General features: G+C 44.8%; 1 protein-coding gene across 1 annotated transcript in view; it reads left to right on the top strand.

Moving 5' to 3' along the window:
* The window catches only part of LOC123773430 (zinc finger protein 271-like), an 87,277-nt gene that overhangs the window by 834 nt on the left and 72,365 nt on the right, over positions 1-14,078 (top strand). Inside the window, exon 2 of the mRNA XM_069317795.1 lies at positions 681-749. The gene's annotated coding sequence lies outside the window, so the exon portion shown is untranslated. The remainder of the gene's footprint in view (positions 1-680; positions 750-14,078) is intronic.

Raw genomic sequence — 14,078 nt, forward strand, 5'->3', positions numbered from 1 at the left:
TTAGCCACCCAAAAGGTGGCACGGGCATGAATAGCCCGTAAGTGGTGGCCCTTTTGAGCCATTACCAGTATCAAGAGCTGATACTGGAGATCTGTGGAGGTGCAACTGCACCCTGCGTGACGGGAGATGCCTTCCCCGTGCAAGGTCCCCTGATTTTTCATAAGGATATTTTCCAACTGGATTTTGAATCGTTGCAATATCTTGCCATATATGACTTCAGCAAGTAGGCAGTTCCATCGAGTTTTTAAAACCCTATGGATGAAAAAGCACCTGTTTTCTGTCCTACTTTGAGGCTTGTTGAGCTTGAGGCTGTTGCCCATCATAAGTGTTAAACATAACCTTTTAAAGAATTGGTCTGGATCAATATCCTCCAATTTAGTATTTAAAAGTTTCATTGAGATCTGCTCAGTTATGTTAGGTTTGCAGTGATGTTAGTCCTGCAACCTTCATCCATTCCTGGTATGACACTTAACTTAGTTCTGGGATGATTTTTTCGCCCTGTGTTGAACTTTCTCCAATGCAACAATGTCTTTCTGAAGATTTAGTCTCCATGTTTGTTCACAGTAGCACAAATGGGGCACTCCACAGATTCATATATTTTAATGGACACTTTCTTTTTCTTGAGGTTAAAAGTTCCTTTGACTGTTCTTTGGGATTCATTTAGTTTTTTTTTATTGCAGTTTCCACTTGTGCAACTTGACTGGTGGTTTCTGACTCCTAGGTCCTTTTCTTCATCAGTCTGCTGTAAGGTAATGTTGTTGATTTAATAGTTGTAATTAGATTTAATTAGATTTAATAAATTTTATAGGGGATTTAGCAGTCCCCGTGGCGTAGTAGTAAGGCAGTCGCTTGGGGCTTCACGAGCTCTTTGGCATGAGTTCGTATCCTGGCTGGGGAGGATTGACCTGGCGCCATTCCTTAACTGTAGCCTCTGTTCATCCAGCAGTGAATGGGTACCTGGTTATTAAACGATTTGGCGGGTCGTATTTGGGGGAAAAAATTATGATTGAGGACCTGCTTGAAATGTTATGCATGCTAGTGGCTTTACAAAAATGTAAGAACTCTTGTATAAATAATATACAGTATAAAAAAAAAATGTTGTGAATTGTTTTAAGAACATAAGAACAAAGGTAACTGTAGAAGGGCTTTTGGCCCATATGAGGCAGCTCCTATTTATTACCACCCACTCATAAACATGTCCAACCCTCGCTTGAACAATCGAGGGACCCCACCTCCACCACGTTACGCGGTAATTTGTTCCACAAATCAACAATCCTGTTACCGAACCTGTATTTACCCAAGTCTTTCCTAAATACATAAGAAACCCAAGAAAAGCCTTTGATACTGTTAATCACAACTACCTCTTACTTAAACTCCAGCATTATGGAATCCGAGGCCTTGCCCTGGACTACATCCGATCCTATCTTGGTGACAGACACCACTGTGTAACCATCAATGATACAACCTCTTCCACTCTTCCAATAACCGTTGGAGTGCCACAGGGCAGCATCTTAGGACCTCTTCTATTTCTTATATACAGTATATCAATGATCTGCGTAATGTCTCTAATATTCTTAAACCTATATTGTTTGCTGATGATACTACCCTCATCTATTCAGACCCCAACCCACATACACTAAATAATGTTGTGAATAATGAATTAAAAAAAAGTCCACTTATGGATGTCAACTAACAAACTAACATTAAACATAGAAAAGACCTACTACATCTTATTTGGAAGCAAAGCATCGTATGCAATTCAGCTACAGATAGACAACATTAACATCAGTAATAAAAATGATGGAAAGTTTCTTGGCCTATTCCTAGACAAGAGACTCAACTTCAGCACCCACATTCAACACATAACTAAGAAAGTCTTTTAAACAGTTGGTATACTCTCTAAAATAAGATATTATGTTCCTAACTCTGCTCTCCTCTCATTATATTATGCACTAATCTATCCCTATCTTAATTATGGTATCTGTGCATGGGGGTCTACCACTCCAAACCACCTTAAGCCCATCATCACCCAGCAAAAATCTGCTATCAGAATAATAACAAACTCTACTTTCAGACAACACTCAGCTCCCTTGTTTAAATCCCTAAACTTGCTAAATATTAACTCCCTTCACACATTCTCTTGTGTCAACTACATTTACAAAACCCTGTTCTTAAATGCAAACCATGCTCTGAAACTCTCCCTGGACAGATGTAATAGGACCCATTATCACCACACCAGAAATAAATATCTTTGATATCTCCAGGGGGTCAAACTTAATCTGTGTAAATACTCTGTGCAAATTAAGGGACCTAGTTTATGGAACTCACTCCTTAGTGAATTGAAAAGCTGTCAAACTTTTGCCTCATTTAAAAACAAAACCAAAAAGTACCTAATTTCATCTTTGTAGTTTCCTACACTGAGCTTTAAATTTGCTCTGTATCTAGTATTACCCAATCTCCCAAACTTTATGTACTTAACCCAAACAACTTTATCATTGTGTTCATTGCTGTCTTCTTTTATGTGCTAGCCATATGCTGTATTGTGCCTACTAATTTTTGTTAAACTACCATTCAAGCTGTTATTGCAATCCATCTGAGCTACCTATGTGCTGTAATATACCTACAATTTTCTCTCATCTTTTATTTTTTTTCTTGCTATGTAACTGTTATCACTTTTATAAATTTTGCAAGTATTTACCTACTTAAAATTTTCTTCGATTAAGGACCTGCCCGAAACGCTGCGTGTACTAGTGGCTTTACAAGAATGTAATTACTATGCTATGTATCCTCATAATCCCAATGTACCTTCTTGTATATATATATATATATATATATATATATATATATATATATATATATATATATATATATATATATATATATATATATATATAAATAAATAAATAAATAAATAAATCTAAACTTTTCCAATTTATACCCATTGTTTCGTGTTTTGTCTTGTATTGATACTTTTAATACCCTATTAATATCCCCTTTGTTATGTCCATTCATCCATTTGTAACCCCTCTATCATGTCACCCTTAGCTCTTCGCCTTTCCGGTGAATGCAGTTTAACCCTTAACATGCTCGGGGTCTAATATCCTGCTATCCACACAGGCGCATGTCATTTTGAAAAAAAAAAAAAATTTTTTTTTTTGCTAATCTGTTAAGTTCTGTTCACTGATCACGGGAAAAATAAAAAAAAAATTCTATTGTACTTACTTTTGTTGCAATAGAGCCGAGAAGCTCGGTGATGACGTCACAATCTGCATGTTCGCTCATGCAGTACACGCCCGGGAGATGTTGCGCGCGGTCCTCAAACAGCCAGAGTTGCCACAAATATATTTTCACGCTATTTATTTACAATGTCTAAGCGCATTTTATCTAATTTTTTTTCACTAATTGTGTTTCAAATACTGTTTGAACATATTTTGTATCAATAATTGTTGCATATTTGAGTATACACAGGCGCACACAAATGTTTTCAATTACGGCAATATAATATGTCATTACAGTCTATTATATTGTATGTTCTGCTTATATTTGTATATATTTACACACACGCACACGCTATCTGCTTATATGTTTACATATTTACACACTCGCACACGCTATACACACTTTGAAGCACACTTAGAAGATTTCTAGACTGTGGTAGTCATTGAAGCAGTCGACAGCACATAATGGGATACCACACGTTTCACACCATGTTTGCACAAGCTTCCGTTTCTTGTCTCTACGTGTCGTTGTTTTACACACCAAGCAATCACGTTGGGCTATTGCACGCTTCACACCAGGTGGCAAATACTTAAGTTTGTGTGCTAGGAAGCCTTCAGTGTGAGCGAGGCGTGGAGTACCAGCATGCTGCAACAGTGGGTTTATGATGGGCCGCTGAATACCTGGGACATCTTTTGCAAACTTTCCTAATAACTGTATTGCAGCATCAAATACAAAGTCACGGAAAGTGGGCTTACGTCCAGTTCTCACAAGGTACATGTTGAAACAGTTCAGCATGCTCATGTCCACAAGATGGAAGAACACTTTTTTCGTCCACCTACATGTCTTCCGCACACACTCTGCAGTGCCAATCATCATGTCTGATTTATCAATCAACCGCATGTTGATATTATAGTCTAAAACACAGTCTGGCTTATATAGTGGTGCGTTTGTTTTATGGCTCACTTTCCCACTGTTCACCATTGTTCCATCATGAATTGTTGTCAACAAGTTCACCTCTCTTTTGTCTTTCCACCGAACTGACAATGTTATCACTTTTCCTTCTCTGACACTCACCAACTGCAATGTCGTTGTCAAACACAGGCATTTCCCTTCGTTGTGGCTTTACTGTACCAACCAATCCGGTTCTATTTTCTAGCAAGAACCGAGCTAGCAAGGGACTTGTATAGTAATTATCTGTGTATAAAATGTGTCCCTTGTTCATCCACGGAGCCATGATGGTCTTCACAACACTCCCCAAGAATCCATGTTCGTCGTTACCGGGAATGTCTACATCACTAGCCGAGTACAGAATCATGTGTAACACGTATCCTGTCTCACAATCACAAAGAACAAAAAATTTCAGGCCAAATCGGTTTCGTTTTGAGGGAATGTACTGTTTGAATGGAACACGTCCCTTGAAAAGTATGAGAGATTCATCAACCACCAGCTTCTGTGCTGGTACGTAAAAATCTCTGAATTTTCCAATAACATCGTTCATGTAGTGCCTCACTCGCCACAGTCTATCATCAGGTGTTCGGTCCTGAACACTTCCAAAATGTAGACACCTGAGGAGTATCTGAAACCTGTCTCGTGACATATATTTCCCGAATAAAGATGTTGGTATTGTCTTGTCCTTGCTCCAATAGTCATTTATTGCATGTTTGTGACAGTGCTTCATCAACAAACAGTGTGCCAAAAACACATACATTTCTGCCACTGTGGTATTTTTCCAACGCTGCAGTCGTGAAAATTCTGTGATTTCCCTCTCAATCAGGTAAGCAGCACGCAGGTTCGTTTGGTGTACAATGTATTCCATGAGTGGTTCATCATAGAATGCTGTAAAATATTCCATCTCAGCCATGTCCTCACCTTGATTAGGGAAAAGGTTTGTAATCCCTACATCTTTATCGTCAAAGTGAGGAATATTAGGAATAAAATCGTCACCATCACTCCACTCAAGTACACCAGGCGTCCTGCGAGATGCAGAGGAAAGACGGCGAGGAAGCGATGCATACCGGCGACCAGGAGCTGAATACCGTCTGCGAGAAGCACGGCGGCTACGTGCACGTGAGGTGGGTGCACGTGAGGTGGGTGCACGTGAACACGAGGGTCTTGGTCCCTCATGTGGTGCCATGCGGTGGCGCTTGGCCGGGCGAGATGCTGCTGACGCGACAATTTCTCGCCCAGTTACACCACTGGTACCAGCCACAGGCTCAATAAAACTTTGATCTGAGTCACTAAACCCAGAAAAGGAGTCACCTCCCTCTGACTCGTCACCCTCAAACAGAAAATATCCACAGGAACTGTGAGGTCGTGGTAGAATTGGGGTAGAAAATGGGCGAGGAGGCATGGGAGAGCGTATAGGCCTCGCCATGGCATGGCGGTCATTCTCACTTTCACTGCTGCTGCTACTATCACCCGACAACTGTGTATAATCCTCATCGTTGTCTGAATCGTCAAACACACTTTCTTCACCTTCAGAGAATAATTCGTGGGCTATTTGCTCTGGGGTGAGGGACTGAGTGGTGCGTGCCCATGAGGCGTTTGACCGTGCGCTCGCCATGGTGACTCTCGCTAAACTGAGGCCTCCCATGCCATCGGATCGTGAGCTGGAATTTTTTTCAAAATGGCCGCTGTTTACTAGAGCCCCTGGGCAGCGTATGGGACCCCCAGCTATACCGCGGGCCATTCAAATTGTGCACGGTACCCATACACTTCATATGAAGTGAAGCGCAGTTGACTGGTAAAACGATTTACACTTCATATGAAGTGATGCGCACTTTAAGGGTTAAAGTGAATCATTTTAAAAGAAAATTAAGATGTAATATATGACTCTGGACGATCCAGGTCAGTGGCCTGGTCGCCATGTGAGGGGACGCTGATGCCACAACAAACCCAATACCAACAGACCGTCGGTAATATCGACCGCAGACCGGTATAGCAGGCTCCAGATACCAGTCTCCCAAACCGGTCGTTAATACCGGCAGATCGGTATAAAAGAGGCCGTTAAATTGAGTGGATACTTATTATGTATAAAATGTATTTAATTATTTAAAATGTTAATATTTTTGGGTGTGTGGAACACCCAAAAATGGACAGAACTCCCCAAAAGAAAAACGAGTAAACAAGCATGACGTCACACGAGCCGCACTGCATGGCCCCAGACCCTCGCACCGGCGATCCTCACCCCAGTTCAAAGGCTGAATATAAAAAAACGCCAAAAAAAAAAAAAACCTCGACTGAGCCAGTCGGCTGAGCGGACAGCACGCGAGACTTGTGGTCCTGGGTTCGATCCCAGGGCGCCGGCGAGAAACAATGGGCAGAGTTTCTTTCACCCTATGCCCCTGTTACCTAGCAGTAAAATAGGTACCTGGGTGTTAGTCAGCTGTCATGGGCTGCTTCCTGGGAGTGGAGGCCTGGTCGAGGACCGGGCCGCGGGGACACTAAAGCCCCGAAAACATCTCAAGATAACCTCAAAAAGGGAGGGAGGGAGGGTTGCCGGGGAGCCTCCGGGACTCGCCCAGAAAATGGTGTTTCATTACATTCAATGCTGGTTTTCTAGGGGGAGCCCCTATGGCTCCCCAGAGCTACTTCACCAAAGACAACATAAGAAAAGGGGACTTACCCGGGAAGCGGTCGGTGCTCCACTCCTCAACTCGAAGTCGAAACAACGGGCTGCAACCTTCGACTCAAAGCAACACAGGCTCAACTGGGCCCAGGAACGTTCACGAGGTAGCGTGTAGCCAGGACCCTGTTCAACTGCCAAAAAAAAACTGTGCCCGAATGTCAGCCCAAGACATATTACCAAAGACGGCAACAAGAGCAGCAAACTTATGATCATCATGGGCACGGGGATAGACCACAGGCTGGCTGGATTTAATTACCCTGCGGACGACCTGAGAGACCCGAACCCGCGAAAAGCGAAGAAGGGAAACCGGATCAACCCAAAGCGCGTCCCCAGACACAGAACCCGTAGCGCTCAGATAATGGAGGGGGGCCGCAACCGGACACAACACATGATGAACCCCCGGCCTGACAAATCAAGCATCAACAACCCAAGGAATCCTCCAGAAAGCAGCAGTCTCATTCTTCGCCAGAAAAGAGGGAGACGGCTGTAGACGAACATACCTATGACTACGTTCAAAAGAGCAAAAACCTCTGCGTAGGAGAAGAGCATGAAGCTCTGCCACTCGACTCCCAGAGGCTAATGCCAACTGAAAAAGAGCCTCAGGAAAACAATCCTGAACCGAAGGGGCCACAACAAACCGAGGAGAAGAAAGATAGGAGAGCACTCTGTCCAAACACCAGGACGGTTCAGGTAGTGCATGAGCAGGCCGGAGGTGAAACAACTCACGAGACAGCTTACGAAACGGTGCAGAAGTAACATCGATACCGAAAGCAAGCTGCAGCGGCTCCGCCAGCGCCTCACGATACGAAGCGACAGTATTAGGCATAAGATGACGGTCGTGGAACAACCAAGAGAGAAAAGACAACACCACCCAAACCGAAAGCAAAGAGCAACGACGAAGGGACAAAAAGAACCGGAAGGACCGCCAGGAAACTTCATACTGCCGCCGAGAAGAAGCCTGCAGGTGGGAAACCAGAAAAGAAGCCATTTGATCACCATAGAGATGGTGAAAAATCAGAGTCAAAAAGAGCAAACGCGAAGACTTGAGGACAGGAGCGAACCAGTCTCGTACCGGACCAGGCCAATCTCCTGAAAGAGGCAGAGCTGAACACATCGTGAACACGTGAACACATCGAGCGAGGGCTCGGATAGGCGCCAAGGAACAAAACCCATAAAAACTCGAAGAGGAAGCCAGTGACACAGCAGCTGACACAAGGCCCCCGGGGGACAAACCCAGTGATCGCGAGAGAGGCAGAAGGGACGTCCCCGAAGGAACCAGAACAGCCGACGAAGCCAAACCTGACCCGGCGGGTAGACCAACATCGCAAAGTTCAGGCTCACGGACAGACCCTCGAGCAACCGCCGGGTGACCCAGGAGCTCCCCAGAAACAAGCACAGGCGGGACCGCAGCCGAAGAAGAGACGCTGGAGGAAGAGACAAGGAAGTGGTCCGAGAGTCCCATACAAGACCCAGCCAGGAGCGAACCTGGGAGGGAACCAGATGGGACTTCCTCCAATTCACCAGGAACCCGAACCCGGCGAGTTGGGAAAGCACCAATTCCCTGGGGAGCAGACATGTAGACCGACCGACTGGGAGCCCAAACCAGCCAGTCATCAAGGTAAGCCAACACCCGAACACCTAAGAGATGCAGACGAGCCACAATGACCCAGATAAGGCGTATGAACACACGAGGTGCCAGATTCAACCCGAACGGGAGACAACGAAAGCGGTAACTATGATGCCCCACAACAAAACTGAGCCAGTCCCAGAACCCCAGATGAATAGGGACGTGCCAATATGCGTCCTTGAGGTCCAGGGACACCATCCAAACGGCCAGCTCCAACAGAAGCCGGACCTGGGACAGAGTGGTCATCTGAAACGAGGGGCAAGAAACCCAAGGGTTCAGACAGGACAAGTCCAGAATGAACCACAGGTCCGCACAGTCCCGTTTCGGAACTGGGAACAGGCGGGAAATCCACCTGAGACACGTCGTCGTTTCGACCACGCCCAAGCGCACCCACTCCAAGATGACCCGACAGAGCACAGGAAAGGAAGCCTTCCCCATCAGCCCCAAACCCCCCAAAGGAGAAATCACCCAATGCCACCGCAGGCCAAGCGAAACGACCCAAAAAACCCACAAATCGTGAGACCAGGTGTGAGCGAACAGAGCAAGCTTCCCCCCCCCACCGCGTGATGTGGCAGTGAACTGCAAAAGGGGAACTGCCCCTTACGAGAACCCAACCTGCACGCAGAGCGAACAGCAGAAGACAAAAAGGGGAAAACATCCTAAGAATCAGGGCCCATGCGGATTCCAAGGAGGACACGAGAACAGCCTGTCGAAAAAACAGCTTCAAAAGAGGAGACGATGCACAAGCAGCCGAGACTAAGGCGCCAGACCCAGGAACGGCCCCAAGCGCCTCTACATCCTCTGCAAGTCAATCCGAAGACAGTTCCAGGAGGGAAAAGAAACACAGGACCGAAGCCAAAAAGCCACGAGCACCTAAGTCCTCAGCCACAAGCACAGGCAACAGGGAAGAAACCAGCACATGAAGCTGAATCGCACCAATATCCCACAAAAGGGCAGGAGCAAAAAAGGCACTCATTAAGATGCGGAAAATCACCCACCAGTTAAACCTAGACCAACGTCAACGCTTCCACCACTCAAACGTACAGGACCAACAGTACCTGTGTGCTTGTTGATAATTTGTATTCCAGTCTTGTGGGTCTTTCCCTCTGTAATCCTGTAGAGGTTCTATCTGACTGTTCCTCTCTCTCATATTTTCTACTCTGTTTCTGCCTTCCTCTAAAAAATTTCCAGTAGTCATATTGATCTTCCCGTTTATAATGCTGTGTATCTCACGTGGAATTCCGGACACTGAAGATTGTAGCATTTTTTGTCCCAAATTGAAAATTGACATAATTTAGGGTGGAAGTATCTACACCCTGTTCCAAAACGGCATGTACCCCTCGCCAACACGTTTCTGCATTTTCGAGGATGCAGAAAATTGCATTTTGCTCCCAATTTTCCATGTTTTCATATTCCTTGAGCGTAGAATTTGCAAATATTTTCAGTTTTTACGTTTTTCAGGGTATTTATACCTGGGCCTGTCTTGTCTACCACTTTATTGAAGCCATTTCTATCTTTCGTCCCAACTCCTTCATTTTTTCCTTTCATTCGGGGACTGAATGAACCACCGAAGGGGAGGAACGAAGGGGCGCGGACGGAACCAAGGCCGAGGTGACTAACACCCAGTTTGAGTTCCTATAGGCAAAGGGAGCAGCAGCCTTGGGGCGTCCGGGGAAGCGACAACCCGAGCGCGTTGCAATAACCTAAACCTATCCTGCAACACCCGTGCTGCCTGCACCCGAAGAAAATCATCATCCGTCTGGGTGAATTGAGTCACAAACACACAAAGCTCGCAGGACTCAGGGTCGAATGTGTCATCGACCCAACAGGCAGCATGACGGAGGCAAAAACAATGAGTGTCGCCCTGAAACAAGGGAATAGAGCAACCCTCAAACTCCCACAAAGCGAAAGGAGATGCAAGGGTCTCCTCCATCAGACCCGAGAGCCCCTGAAGGGTTTTCCAGGGCCCCAGGTCTGCTAAGGGTTATCCCAGGCATGGTACTGCTAACCGGCATCCCAAACTACCAAGCAAACTGCTAAAAGCTGAACCCACAGAACGTGTCCACTCACGAGGGCGAAGCAGGGGGTGCCACCACACAAAACGACCCTAATATAAGGAGGTATGGGAAAACACATGGCAGAACCCCCCACCAGGCAAAAAGAAAAAGAAAATAAAAACCTCATATGAGGACAACGTACCCAGAGGGAACAGAGGCAGCCGCTGTTATAGGTGAAAACTAGCTACGCAGTACCCCGTGTCCCACCAGTGCAATAACTACCACTTACCACAAGGCAAACAAGGGAGGAAACCCCCACACACTTGGGGCAGCCAAATGCCAAGCAGTAAAAGACCAACAGAGGTAGACCCAAGGCGACTTGTGGAAGGGAACCCCAAGCCACAAGGGCAGTACTTACAGGGCACTCAGGGAAGGAGACCCTAAGCACATGCAGCTCAAATACCTGAGAATATTACTCCCAGCTCACACAACCACCGTAAGGGCAGCACTGCCCTTACGTTCAAAAGGTGACACCCCTATCTTGAGGTTATCTTGAGATGATTTCGGGGCTTTAGTGTCCCCGCGGCCCGGTCCTCGACCAGGCCTCCACCCCCAGGAAGCAGCCCGTGACAGCTGACTAACACTCAGGTACCTATTTTACTGCTAGGTAACAGGGGCATAGGGTGAAAGAAACTCTGCCCATTGTTTCTCGCCGGCGCCTGGGATCGAACCCAGGACCACAGGATCACAAGTCTCGCGTGCTGTCCGCTCAGCCGACTGGCTCAGTCGAGGGTTTTTTTATATTCAGCCTTTGAACTGGGGTGAGGATCGCCGGTGCGAGGGTCTGGGGCTTCCCCTTCCCCCTCCCAGGGAGGGGGAAGCTGCGCAGACATGCAGTGCGGCTCGTGTGACGTCATGCTTGTTTACTCGTTTTTCTTTTGGGGAGTTCTGTCCACTCGTTTGACGATTTTCATTGTTAACCATAATAGGGGTTTGTTTTGTAGCGCTTACCTTTCTGGATGCCTGTCCCGGTTGATGGCAGATATAGAATGATCCAAATCACATGTGCATTTCTTTGGGCCATTGCTCCTCGTGTCTCTCTGAGGGGGCCAGGTTCTGGCTTGTGGTCCTTGGTAGGCCTAGAACGCCACCCACATCGACTCATGCAAAATAGTTAGGATATCCATATCAGCCATGGATAGCTCCGGGGAGTCTCCGGGACTCGCCCAGAAAATGGCGTTTCATTACATTCAACCCTGGTTTTTACATCTACAGGTTCAGGCAAGGGATTTTAACAATTTACAAAGAAAAAACTAATTTTGGGGAACACTTCAATTTCTGCGCATAAACAGAATGTAACAATAAAAGCTGCGCAGCATGGAGATTGAGTGAGGGTTGTTCATCCAAGTGTTTGACGAGGTCAAGAAGTTGGAAGCTGCTGTGTTACGATATCGTTATCCATGATCCACCTAATTAAAGTGTACACTATTGTACAGTGTTTAAAAACTTTTAATCAAATTTTAAAACAGCAATACAGTGGTACCTTCCTTTATAAATTTAATTTGTTCCCTGAGACAGTTTGACAACCGAAAATTAAAGAACTGACATGAATTGTCCCATAAGAAATAATGTAAATTGAATTAATCTGTTCCACACACCCAAAAATATTAACATTTTAAATAATTAAATACATTTTATACATAATACTACAGTACTCATATTTTGTACTACAGTATGTACAAGTATATCTTGCCTTTATTGAGGACTCTTGTTGGTATGTGGAAGACAATGAGGAGGGGGGGGGGGGAGGAGAGGTGTTAGTGTTTGGAAGAGTTTTAGTGTTTTACCCCTTCCATTATAATATCAGGCAGTTATGACATTTCTGGCATTTCTGGGGTACTCTCTCTCCTTTGTTTTGCAGGAATACCACTAGGACCTGGTTGTGGCTCACTGCTTGCTTGTCTTACAAAAAATCTGTCTAAAGACACTTGTTTTCCCCTACATTTTAACACTTGTCTGTAGTGAGACATCACATTGTCAATTAACCCTAAACTGCACAACACATCAATAGCTGTGGTGAGTAACTGTCCCGGAATTGTACACCACCGCTGTTGATGTGTTCGAGTACCATGCAAGATTTAAAAGTCCCTCGGCTACATGGGGTTCACATCAGCTTCCTCAGGGTTCTTCTAAGCAGACGCCATTTAAAAAAAAGAATCATGGGCAACATTCCCGGGTGTGAGAGCCTGAGCACTGAGTGAGCCACCAAGGGTGGCGCACGCAGCATGAGGTAACAGCACTGCTGTTCAACTTGTGACCACAGCATTGCCTAAAATTGTCAAAATAAATATGTAACTGGTATTATTTAGCAATGATAGTACTGTATTATAGAAGACCCCTGACTGTGATAAAAAAGACCAGGATTCAGATAATAGCAGGATTGTTGTGATACTGTTGGCCACTATGGTCTTTGGGCACCATACCAGCTTATTTGTACAGGTATGGTGAATAAAACAGGTAGATACTTATATATAATGTGTGTATATAGCGTAATAACACCACAAACAGTATTGTTGGAGGAGAAATATTAGTGCGTCTGGCCTTAAGGGCGGCCATTACCAGCTGACTGTGTGAATAGCTACGTCTTTGTGCCTTTACTCACCATACAAGCTTAGATGTACAGTTATGGCGAACAAAACATGTAAATACGTATATATAACGTATTTACATGTTACCCTATTGCGGCTAAAATATGCCACCTACGATTTTTTTGTTATTTTTTCTGTGATCAGGGAACAAAAATGAACACTTCTATAAGACGAAAGAATTTTTTGGATTTTTTTTTTTTGTTGCGCCTGTGGGTGTTAATTCCATTTGGGCCCCTAGCGGTTTGAGGGTTAAACTAAACTAAATAAAACCAAAAATATACTGTAATATGATACATATCTGCTATTTGAGAAATTATTCATGTTATTGGCGGCTCACAAGTCCAGCGCGAGTGGACAGGTCTAATCCGTGTGTACACAACACTGTGTTTGTTTTGTTCGATATGGTCGCCATAGTTCAGTGACTTACGGCTTCGAAATAATAAACAATATGGTTGCTCACTCAGTACTGATCACCTCACTCCTGGGAATGTGGGCCACTACTTTTTTTTTTTTTAAATGGCGCCTGTTACAAGAGCCCTGATGAAGGTGAGGTGAACCCTGTGTATCCACAGGTCGTTTAAATCTTGCGCGGTACTCCATAACGTCATATGACGAGATGCGCAATTTATAGCAAGTTACTCAACCCTTCATATGACGTGTTGTGCAGTTTAAGGGTTAAAGGATTCTTATGGGAGAAATTCACAAAATTTTCAGTCAGTTTTATGAAAATATTTCAGAGTTCATATAATCATCAACTAATCAGAGACATTACAGTCTCAGATTTGCTACATTCTCAGACCATAAGCTCATTGAAGTGCGAACTAGCATAAATAACGGTAGTAGGTCCATGTTGGAGAACCAAACATGGAGGTGTGTGGCAGCTGCTTTAAGTCACTTCGGAAGAGTGCTGTAGGGATTGTATGTAACATTTGTAACATAAGATTTCACCTGAGTTGTAC

Source organism: Procambarus clarkii, chromosome 89 (genome assembly GCF_040958095.1).
Source record: "Procambarus clarkii isolate CNS0578487 chromosome 89, FALCON_Pclarkii_2.0, whole genome shotgun sequence".
In the NCBI taxonomy this organism is placed as follows: Eukaryota; Metazoa; Arthropoda; class Malacostraca; order Decapoda; family Cambaridae; genus Procambarus; species Procambarus clarkii.